Source organism: Mugil cephalus, chromosome 19, assembly GCF_022458985.1.
Source record: "Mugil cephalus isolate CIBA_MC_2020 chromosome 19, CIBA_Mcephalus_1.1, whole genome shotgun sequence".
Taxonomy (NCBI): domain Eukaryota; kingdom Metazoa; phylum Chordata; class Actinopteri; order Mugiliformes; family Mugilidae; genus Mugil; species Mugil cephalus.
The window spans coordinates 20,282,473-20,294,568 of NC_061788.1; the positions used below are offsets into that span (position 1 = coordinate 20,282,473).

At 41.5% G+C, this 12,096-nt stretch overlaps 1 protein-coding gene across 1 annotated transcript in view; it reads left to right on the plus strand.

Moving 5' to 3' along the window:
* The first annotated feature begins 3,404 nt into the window (after positions 1-3,404).
* Positions 3,405-12,096, plus strand: part of rab27b (RAB27B, member RAS oncogene family) — a 57,617-nt gene continuing 48,925 nt past the window's right edge. The window contains exon 1 of the mRNA XM_047570702.1: positions 3,405-3,800. The gene's annotated coding sequence lies outside the window, so the exon portion shown is untranslated. The remainder of the gene's footprint in view (positions 3,801-12,096) is intronic.

Consider the following 12,096-nt stretch of genomic DNA (forward strand, 5'->3'; position numbering starts at 1 on the left):
CAGTCTGGTTGTGTGGGCTTGAATGTTCTGGTAGGGAGTGTGTGGGGGGTCTTCCACGATGCTGTTGCTGTAGGGAGACTCCAGTGATCTTCTCGGCTGTCCTCACTATACGCTGCAGGGCTTTGTGATCCCACGTTGCGCAGTTACCAAACCAGACAGTGATACAGCTGTTTAGGATGCTCTCTATGGTCCCTCTATAAAATGTGGTCAGAATAGGGGGTTAGGGTTAGGGTTAAGGTTAGGGTTAGGATAGGGGATGGAGCTGGTGTTGACTGACCAGGTGAGGTTCTCCACCAGGTGAACACCAAACTGCAGCAGATTTGTTGATGATCCCCTCAGAGTATTCACTTCATGCCATGACTGAACTGCAGTGAATTTCTTCAGTTTATGTTATCAAAATTAAGCAAAATTACCAGCACCAGCCAGCTTAGATGTCTGTGTGCTACCACCTCGAACTGCGAAGAAGCAGTGTAACTTAACTCACAACACAGTGGTGCCTCACTATAACCTCATATGGTCTCAGAGAGCTCCAACAACAGCTAAAGGCTATCACTTCAAGTGGCACAGTGGGGTGTGCTCCCACTGTGCCACTTGAGTTAATGTGTAAATGTATGATCTGACATGACAAGCAGCCCGTCACTACCTGCCTCAAAATAGCCCCTGAAGCAGCTGTTGGAGCTGTTTCACGGACAGTCCACTTGAAATGTGCTCACTTGGACTGTGCCTGATCCTTTCAGGAGTAGCTGGCAAACGCTCCCTGATCCCTTTTATCTCTGTACACTGACAAGGAATTCACAAGATGAGTTCAGCCAAAAAGAAGGGTATGCAGGATCCAATGCAAAAGACACTTCTTCTTCTCCTTCTTCTTTACAGCAGACCTTTTACTTGTGTGTTCAGTACCTTTTGCTCTGACTCTTTTTGATTTAACCCCGGGCCCTAATTCAACAGGCTCTATACTTTCGGACTAATTAAATGAAGAAACATGGCATGCTGAATCCGCTCTCACATCCCCATGGTAACCGCTTGCAGTGGTAAAAGTTAGATCCCGAACGCAGCTTGACACCGGCTTTACGCACAATCTCATACTCACACACACGCACAGAGTCAGATTGGATTTTACTCAAGCGTATGCCTACATCAAACACACAGTCACTATACACTTGCTACAAAAAAGACATTTGTATCTTTATTCAGGAGCTGAAAGAGCATTTGGACATCACATGTTAGCATGGGCTCGTGGTATCTATGACGACTGCAATGCAGCCAATGTTACTCTCAGCTCTGAGCACAGAGATACAAACCGAAGACCAGAAAATCTTTGAAAAGCTGTTACAAACGCATCGTTGTCAGGTTTTAGGTTTTTATAGGACCCAAGGGTCGGGCACACACTAGAGAATGAGGCAGAGTGAAATAATAAATCCAGTTTAATTAAAAAAAAAAAAAAAAAAACTGACAGGAACAAAAGGCGCTGCAGAGCTGAAGCAGGATAAAACAAAGTTTAATTAGAAGACAATACAAAAGCCATAGAGCCAGCATAAAAGCAAAAGAAAAAAAAAATGAGGAGCTAAGAAATACCATGAAACATGAGGTGGGAGCAGCAGCTTTGACCAGTGGTACATTCAGAAAGACTTAAAGGACACCCTGACAAAGGACAGAGGAAAGACAAGGCGGAAAAGAGTAAATAACAATAAATAGGCTTTAAACACAAAGGTTAAAAGACACGGGGTAAAAGATCATGTTATAAAAAACAGGAAACCTCAAACTGAATAATCAAAAATCCCACCACAAAATACCGAAACCAATAAAGAACATCGGCATCATGACAGTAATGTAGCACACAGAGCATTTGTTGAGGACTATTTTCCGTTGAGGATTGATACACATGAATCACTCAATTGAGAGAAGTAGGAATAAAGGGGATAAACTGTGTTTTACGGGCTTTGGGTATGCACACATTTACTATACTTGTTAGTAGGACTGATGATGTGTTTTCATGAGACTAACATTTTGGTTAAAAGGCTCATCCTTTATTGCACTAAGAATACAGTATTTTATTGTAAACGTCCCTAAGATAGAGATATAGTTTATTATATACTTTACAGATTGTAGTATGTGTCATTTCTGTGATGCAATAATAAACGTTATTTTATTTAAAGTGACATTCTATTTTTATTTAAAGAGATGTGTACAAGATTTAAACAGTAGGTTGTAGGAGGTGTTTTTTCTTAAGATATATGTTGGAGAACCAGACATTGTCACCATTATGTTAAAAATAAGAACGTTTAACGCATTTTTTATGAAAATAATGCATACATCATTAGAAAGACACCACATTTATCAGTCAGCACTTTAGTAATCTGACTTTAGGTAAATGAGAGCATGTGCATCGCTGGGAATTTCACAACACAGCCTGTCAATTAGTGGGTCCAGGGTTATTTCCTGTTACAGATCTTGTTAAGATCAGTGACAGGAAGTGAAGCTGTTTCCTAGCAACCAATTTCAAGCGAGGGGGTCTTCAGAGATGCATCCTTAGATCATGTTGCACATGGTATTAGTTTAAAACAAGACAAAACTGAATTGTTGTTTCAGTTTTAATGTTTTCATGTGAACTTGCTGCTACCGACCTGCTTCATTTCTATCACCGTTTGATATTTACTGCATAAACTGCTACCAGCTGCACTCACCGTTGTCTTCCCAAAAGAAAATAGCATCCCACCATCTACTTCAGCATCCAGACCAATATCTGGATCCTGCCGTAGGGTTTAACTTATTTTCCTTTTATTCAAAATGCAAACATAGGAGTGGAATAATTGGTCGTTTTTCCACCTGTTGAACATTTAGGACAAAGTGAACGAAGCGGCTATTGTAGGCGCTAGGACCTCGAGGATGCACATCTGTTCTGGTTGGATAAATCTGTATCTGTCGTTCTCATACCGTGATGCCTTCATAAGCTGTGAGAATTATGAGCTTTATGCTTCATACAAGCAGCTTAGTGTCATTTTGGCGAATGCCATTCGTGGTAAGTGTGTCAGTCAGTAGTTTAGTGTGTATTTATGAACTATTTGCCACTAGAATAAAAGCCTTGTCATGTCTTAAACATACTGGTAATATGTGTATTTAAGTATTTCACAGTTATCTTTCTGTAATGTGTGGAGCTGGGCGCAGTCTTTGAGGACAGTCATAATTCACAATAGTTAATAGTTTGAATCTAACTACAGCTTGCAGGATGTGGAGTAAATGCAGCACCAGGGCCATAGAAATAGAACAGTAGATGCACAAAGCCATCTTACTCAGGGATGATTGTCAAATTCTTCTTAAAATTCAAATTCTTCAGGGCATTTTTTTCTCCTCACAATTCAGCATGTATGGACAGGCTGCTCGTAAAATATCACATGATACAATTCAACTGCTTATTGAACAGAGTTAAGTCACCAGAAGCGCGTGGCTTCTGATTGAGTCGAGCAGCTCGAGTGTCCGGGAGTCCTTGAAGGCGGCAGGAGCGTCAACCCTCCACCCCTCCGGGAAACCGAGCGACATCAATCGGACTCGTCGGACCTTCGCAGCTGCTCTCGAGCCGTCATCATCCTGCAGCGTCTCCGAGCTGTCCGCCAGGACCGACACGCCGAGCACCAGGGGCAGGTTTGGCGGCTCTCCGCGCGGATTTCCCCCTCAGCCAGGACCGTGGGAGCGATGCGCCGTCTCGGAGGAGGAGGAGTAGGAGACGAACTGGCCAGGCATCAGCAGCAGAAGCAGGCACCTGAGAGCGGCATCTGAGTTTGTTTCCATAGCGTCAAAAGAAGGTAAGTGTCAAAAAGGAAGGGAAAGAAATGTTTCCGTGGCTTCCTTGGGAGTAGGGTCGCGCCTGATGCGCACGGGTGTTGCTTACTGGTGCGTTTCCGTGTTACTTGTCGTGTCCAGCATCAGTAGCAGGCAGGCGGTATGAGTCATAGCCCGGCGCAGGGCTGCAGGAGGATCTGCCTTGGAGCAAAGTGTCTGCAGCCTCCAGACCAACCTCCAGACCAGCAGACCTCTATCAGCCGCTGCACATGCAAAGCTCTGCACCTCGGCGCTGGTTACGCAAATTACTCTGTGGTAGACTGCATATCTATCTCTGCGTGCAGACGCGATCCATGCAGTTTGCTCTATAGAGTTCTGCCTGCAGTGTGTGATTGTAGTTGGGATTCGCGTGGGTGTGCGTGCACGACCGTGTGACATGACACTTCACCTGGCACGGGTTTGGTGTTTGGTTTGGTGTGTGTCACACGGATATTCTGGAATGAAGTGTAAAGTGTTTGATGAAGCTTAAAGTACATGCTCTGCTTCTGCTTCGGTTTCCAGTTTCATTAAAGGGAAATTCACGTGATACACCGACACATAAGGCTATAGTATGCATCCAATTTAGAGGCTGTGAATTATATCTGATGCATCATGATGGTGACCCCTGCACAAAGCTGCACAATAAGGTCGCAGTTTGTTGTGGGGTAGCTGGAGCACCGCCTGAGCCAGGCTGTCTTACTGGATGTGATGTTAAAACCTATTTTCTGAGTCCTTACACTGGGTTCCGGCCTATAAAATCCCCTTGCTAGCAAAAAATAGAGCAGTAAATAAAGTTTAGAGAGTTTCCAAACTTAATTTTCCAGAGTAAAGTTCTTCCCACACAGCAAAAATACATTTCAACGGAATTTTGGTTCATCTTCTTTCAGTTTGAGTTTTAGCAGCTCATACAGGAGAGGAAGAAGACTTTTTGAAGCTACAGGGATGTGGTTTTGGTTTATGACAGACCTTAAATAAATAATTACGAAAGATCGGGCTTGACTGAAGGCAATAACAGTCAGATGGGATCATTTTAAAAGAATGCATGAACCGACTCACACACTGATCAGGGAATCCCAACATGTGAGCATCAGTTAATTATTTAGATTAGGATCTAATAGCAGGTTTTCAATCCACTGTATGTAAAAAAAAAGTGGACAAAAGCACTGAATGTAAACGCTGGAAATAAAAATGAAGATAAGTAGAAAAAAATGTGTACAGTTAAGGCTGAGACTGAACAGCGTAAGGGAGAAAATGATGGCAGTTGGAAAACTTCATGTTACTTGTACTTTTTCTTTCTACAAAACTTCTTCTCGACTGAATGTAGTTACTGAAAATGTTTATCTCCTGTGTTTTCACTGGTTTAAATGTAGAATTACTGCTACAAACTTAAGAAGACGGAGATTCCTTTGCATTTCGCTGTTGTAAAAATGAATTTCTATAGGAATGGAGCATTTATTAAATCTCCAACAAAACAACTCTTACAGAACAAAAACAATGAACAACATAGGAACATTTTTACTTTGCCGGTGCTTATTGAACCACGGCTACATCATGGTTCAGAAAAACACAGCTCATTTAGACGTTCATGTGGTATTTTCATTGTGAAATGACCATTTTTAAACATGAAACCTGAAGAATGACTTTCAGAACTCAAGTATAAATATTTGACAGTGTAGACACTGAAACACTGAAGTGTCTCGTTCAATATACTGTAATTATCACGGGTTTACGCGTGGCATCACTCTTGATTACTGCTACTTGTTTTGTCTGTCTGTGTGGTGTAGCAGATGGCTCTGAAAACTGTGATAGCCATGGTCAGCTGTTGTTGAGGAAGCCAGTCTGAGATGCAGATTGCTTTATTTGAACTGCTGAATACCAAAATGCTCCTTGGGAAACAAACACCGGTAGCCGACTGGCTTTGTGAGCATTGCTGACATTCTGAGCTAAGCGCTGGGTTAACATGAACATGACAGAGGAAGAGTTAAAAAACATTTACCACGAGGACACAAGCGTACACAGCTTTGGTTGCTGCCATCGCATTTACCAACCTGGATCCAGATGAATCCCGATGGCGTGGTGTTCTTGTAGAAGGCAAGAAAACCCAGCACACGCTAGCTATTACAATATTTGTAGGTCAATATTTGAGTAGGAGTTGAGGCTCATTTAGGGCAGTGTTTCCCAACCTTTCCTGAGCCATGGCACATATTTTATATTAGAAAAATCCCACCGCCCCAAAAAGTACATTGAAATGATCATCATATACCCATCATCTACTGTTTGGAGATGGTGTTTAAGTTTGCTTGGAACCATGGCTCACCACACACCAAGCATTACAGAGTTGGCTTGGTTGGTTCCTCTGGTAAAAGTAAATCCGAAAGAAAGATAACTTTCATTGTATTGTCTTGAGCTTACCTTTTCTTTTGCAGTGGTTAACCATTGCTATTGATATGGCAATTATATAACAGATGAATAAACATTAATTATTTACAGTAAATAGATAAAATTTCCTGATCCATTAAGTAAAGTTGGATAGTTTACTGCGGCACACCCGATGATCTCTTGGGTTCATTTTTGTTCCTACTTCCTGCTTCACTTTCAACGACTGAGAGTTTCGGCGAAACTTTACTTTGCTGAACCTCTTCAGTTAACCTTTCCTCAACTTGTTTCGTCTTTGTTAACGCAAAACATTCAGTTTGAAAGCTGTGGAGATGGAGAAGCAGCTGGAAATACTAAAGCGAAAACATGCTACTACCAAGCGGACCATCACAGCTCTTGTGGTCTATGTTGTTGCGACGCGTAGTTTCTGTTTTCTGGGGAGGTACAGTCCAGGCTACGAGGTTAGGATCTGCGTAAAGTTGATGTTACTTGGGAAACCAGCCTGGTCCATTTTACCGCGTTAAATAGTTTTCTGTAGTGCTGTTCATACCGTTCAAACAAGCTGAATGGATAAAATCCTACCAGTTTTTACTTGCCGTGCACTCTAAGCAATATCATGTTATTCACGTTACAGTATTTATTGGCGTCTTATGGTCGTATCTCTTTCATTTGTTTTTATTGAGTGAATGCTTGGCACTTGTTTCAGACGTAGCGCTCTTAAGCTTGTTGTATGTTCCCACGCAATGACGATGAAGGCCATCTATCGTACTGCCAAAACACTGTGACAGTGACAGAGACTAATCAAATGCCTCCGCTTGACTGCATGCTTGCTTGTGTTAAATCCTCTGTACAGTGTTCAGTAAGGCGTTCCCCTTAATGAAAAATAACACGTATGAGAAGAAGCTCACCTGCCACCATGACAGTAATGAGTCTCCGTCTCGTAGGCAGACTCGAAGCATTTGTTGACTCATAAATCAGTTTTTAAACCAAGGTGGAAGGAGCAGAGGTAATTAGTGGAAGAAGCCTTTATTGGTTTGATGCGGTAGCCATCCCCTGAGTTGTTGGCAGCTTTATTGTTTCGCGTCTCCAGTATCTTACTTGATTTCTCTCTGATAGACTCATAACAGAAAAGATATAAAAATATGTATATAACATATATGTTGCTTGTGGGGTTAGTGTGAACAGGGAAAGCCGCCGCTTATCCTAAATTACTTTTCCTGTTATATGAACAGTTCTTCATTGCCAGTTGTTTAATATGACCATAAACCTAAGTCCCTGTTGTAAATGCCAAGCAATGTTTGTTCAGTTTTAACGCTTAAACTCAACAGTTAAGTATCACCCTCTAATCATTTCCTGTAGCAGAGAAAAGACACTTTCATTGTTCATAATGTACCTAATCATTCAAGGATATTACGTTCAGGAATGTCATGCTAACCAAAGTAAAGTATACTGCTTCACAAATTAATAGAACATAGACATTTCTCTTAATGCGGCGCTGTTTAGTGTCATCTAACTCCAACCCAACATTCGTTGTAAATTTAATGTAGTATTTAAGATCACTTTTACACTGACACAAGCGAATGTCGTCAGAATCTCACTGCAGTATCAGTACCACAGTTGTGTTCCATGTAATATTCTTTTTATTTATCTGTTTTCCCTGGGGATGTCCTAATTGATATCGCGGCCAATCCAGGCATTTTTAAAATGATTAGGTTGGTATTGGGATTCAGCCAAGCCTGATCTTTTGTAGTTACTTACTGTATTTTAGGTCTGCCATAAACCAAAACCACGTTCCTATGGTGTCAAAAGATCTTATCCCTCTTTGTTGCCTAGCGCCAAAGGTGCCCTTCAAAAACAACAAAAATGATAAAGAAGATGACTTCTTCTGTTTTAGTGGCGTTGGGCTAGAAACAAAGCTGATGAAAACATCCTTTACTGTGGAAAATGAAATCAGTCAGAAAGTAATTTGTAAATTGTGCAATGGGATGTTTGGTGAGGTACTAGTAGAAGATCATCATTCAGTACTAACTTGATATGTGACCTACAAAAAAAATAAATAATAGGATAGTCAGGATACACTATCAACGCTGCGTTTAGACAAGTTTCCTGGAGACAGCATCAAGTTAAAATATTCCAGGTTGCAGTTTTAGACCACCGCATTTCTGTTGTACATAACACAGGATTTTTGAAGCAAGGTAAGAGTTTCTATCTATACATTGGCATTGACAGTCCTAAGTCCACACATGATCCAGGAGAACAAATAACATAAGAAAAGCCCTCCACAGTATTTTAGCACTATTTTCACGTCTTTCATATGTCTTTGCTTTTGTCCGACTCTTCTCAGTCATCATATTTAAATCAGTTTTCAAGCCCACCTGTGCTCTCTGAGTCATGGTCTCAGTCATGTTTTGGATCTCCCTCACACGTGGACTAATCTCATTGTGCAATCTCGCAACTTTGTTGGGCAAAACTGTTCTTGCCAGATTTCTAACGAGTGGGAACAAGAAATTGCATCTATTCATATAAAAAAAAAACATTGATCTGAGGATTTGATGAATGATCAAGATTGATCTAATGGGCACTGTCTCTTTGTTGCCCTTTCAGAGTTTCATCCTCCAAGGAAGCTTATCAGTTAAATCTAAAGATTAATAATTAATGACAATGATTTGAACAGGTTTCAGAAATAAGATATCTCAGCCTTATGTTGATGACGTGTTTACCCTGTCATACATTGCCTAGAGTTGTTGTGTAACTTCTTGGTCAGAAGCAGCATCTAAACCAATCTGATTTCTTGATTGTAGTTTGCAAATATGCTGGTTTTGTGCTTGACCCCATGGTTGTCTGTGTTAACCATAGAATGTATAAATATGTATGGCAGGGCCGCTCCTCAAAAGTGAAGCCAAAGCAAGTAGAGCTCCCCCTGGTGTCTGGCTGCGGTATAGGTCATAAGCTCCACCCCCTCCATGTTAGTCGATGGGACTTGGGCCGAACTAAAACACTAAAATACACATCAAGTACATTTTTTACAGGATCGTTTCAGTCATTTTAGGTAGTTAATATGATGCTGATGCATTTTCAAGTGCCAATTTTTTTTTTTTTTTGAACGTTTAATTTTAGTTAGTTATTTGACGCTATAGAAATAGCTTTTGAAATAGAGCTTTTTGCAGTTTTTGCAGTTGCACTATGTGTCTTTCCACACAGAACTCAAAAGAGATTCTGACTTGGCTTATTTAAAAATCAAACAGTTTCAAAAGATAGATCACAAAATAACCATCAATAGCAGTGCAATTATAAACTGACCAGCCACGTGCACCTGAAAGAAACTAACCAGTTTCATTGCAACAGCACAGTGCAATTAGACACATAGACATGGTCTAGACAGGGATGGGCAACTGGCGGCCTCCAATGGGGCCACTCCACGCTTGCACCGGACTGGCCCCACCGGGGGCCCAGGGGGCTAGACAATGGTCTAGATGGACTACTGAACCGAGCATCAGAATGAGAACGAAAGAAGGTTTAAGGGACTTTCTATGCTTGTTGGTGCCAGACAGGCTTGTCTGAGTCTTTCAGAAAATGCTGGTCCACTGGGATTGTCAGGCACAACCGTCTCTAGTGTTTACAGAGAATGGTTTGAAGAAGAGAAAATATTCAGTGAGCGGCTCTTATCTCAGCAAGAGTGCTTCCTTAGAAAGGCAACAGTACCTCAGGTAACCATTTGTTACAACCAAGATATGCAAAAGAGCATCTCTGAATGCATAACACGTTGAAACTTGAAGTGGATTGGCCTAAACCAGAGGAGGACCACTTCAAATGCCTCTCTTGTCACCAAAGAACAGGAAACTGAGGCTACGATTTGCTAGGGCTCCTTAAACCCGACCCATTCGTCTGGTATGGTCAAAATTCCATCCTGTCTTGTAACAAGAGTTAAGGCTGGTGGTGGTGTAATGGTGTAGTGGATATTTTCATGGCACACTTTTGGCCCCTGAGTATCAGATGCTAATATAGACTTAAATCTGTAAGGAAAGTTTCCAGTTGAATCTATGACTGAAATTAAAGGGCTAGGTGGTTGCTCAAGGCACCGTAGCCATGGATATGGAGGGAGGCGAACCCCCCAAAAGATGATGTTAGAAGTGGGATATGATATATGTAGAGAAGACTCAAATTGACTTTGACAGCTTTGACCTTTTAGATATAAGCTACCATTGCTTTATCTTTAGTTATTAATCATGTAATAATATTAGAGCATATGAAATGTGAAAGACAGGGAGGCAAGGAAATGATTGTGTCACAGTCACTACTAAATTGTGATTAGTTCATTCTTGAGTCCAAGTTAGCGTTTATGGCAAATTTAAAAGAAATTACCTTGAGGCATGTATCAGATAGTGATCCAAACAATGGGACCTAAGTACGAGATAATGTGTTGCTTGTGGTTTTATAGCAGTTTAAGTTTTGTGTGTGCCTTGTAGCATTTTGTATTTTCTTTTGTTGTAGAGTTGTGTTTTGTAATGTATTTTATTGTTGAGTTTTATGTGTTTTAAAGGTCCATCCAGGAATGCAGGATGGTTCTTTATTTTGTATAACCCAGAATGAGAATTAGTCCATGCACATTTTACCCTAACCATTTCTTTTCCCTGCCTGCCACCCTATCTTCCTACAGAGGGCTTGTGAGTAATAACATTTCAATGGAATGAGATAACAATTACACAACAAGACTATTTCTACTTGTTCATGCCTGCAGACCTTTTCTTGCCATTTCATGGTGTGTTTGAGCAGTTTCCATGGTAAAGTTTGAAAACCCTGTGGGACCTTTGAGGGTTTATCTAGAGATAATTTCAGAACTCACATTGGGTGTTTGACTGTGATCATTCTGTGACCTTTTGGCTCTGGGACAGCCTCCCTGTGCCCTTTTCTTATAGCTCCCTGTCTTTCTCTGTCTCTGTCGCTGCCTCTCTCCCCTTCTGCCGCCCACCTGCAGTGTATTGACCAGAGACAGCGGGATGCAACCTTCCTAAGATGATTAATGCATAGATAAGATTTCCACTTCATAGCGAGGGCCTGACTGCAGTAACACTCCTCTCCATGTTAAGTGTGGTGTCTGTGTGTTGGCTTCCCTGGGAGGATGGTCTGTCAGGAGAATTAAGTTTTAGACATGCAAATGTTTCTTGGCAAAAATAATGAGATTAACTTGAAACTCGATAGCTGGCTGCAGCCAAAGAACCCACGTTAGTTGCAGAGCTAATGAGCTAACTGGCAAACCAAAGTGGGAATGAAGAAACAAGTATTAACACAAGGGTTTTTATTATTATCACAGACAACAGTGAGGTTGTTGGACGAGTTGTTGGAAGTGGCTGTGGGCCAGTAGGTAGGGCAGTTTATTCACAAACCATAGGGGATAATGGGTGCCTGGTACATGGTCCATATGCCAAAGTGTCCTTAGGCAAGACACTGAACCCCAAGTTGCTTCCAGTGCTTTGGGTGGCAGTAGCTCAGGAGGTAGAGCGGTTGTCTAATAACTGTTTGGCTGTTCAGCCATATCCCTAGTCTGTCTGTTGTGTCCTTGGGCAAGACACTTAAGCCACCTGGCTCCCAGTGTGAACTCCTCTGGTGTATGATTGTGAGGCCGTAGGTGCGAATTGGCAGCTATATTTCCGTCAGCTTTGACTACTGAGATGGTTACCACCACTAGGGGGTGACTGTGTGAGCGAATGAACAATGCATTTAATTCAAGTCAATGCATTCTATCTATGATAAGGCGCTATATAAAACCAAAGCATTATTATTATTATTGACACTGGTGTGTGAAAGTGTGTGTGTTTGTCTGAACTAGTGGGTAGATGTGCTATTGTGACTGTAAAGAGCTTTGAGGACCAATAGGTAGAAAAGCACTAATCCAACTTTAACAAT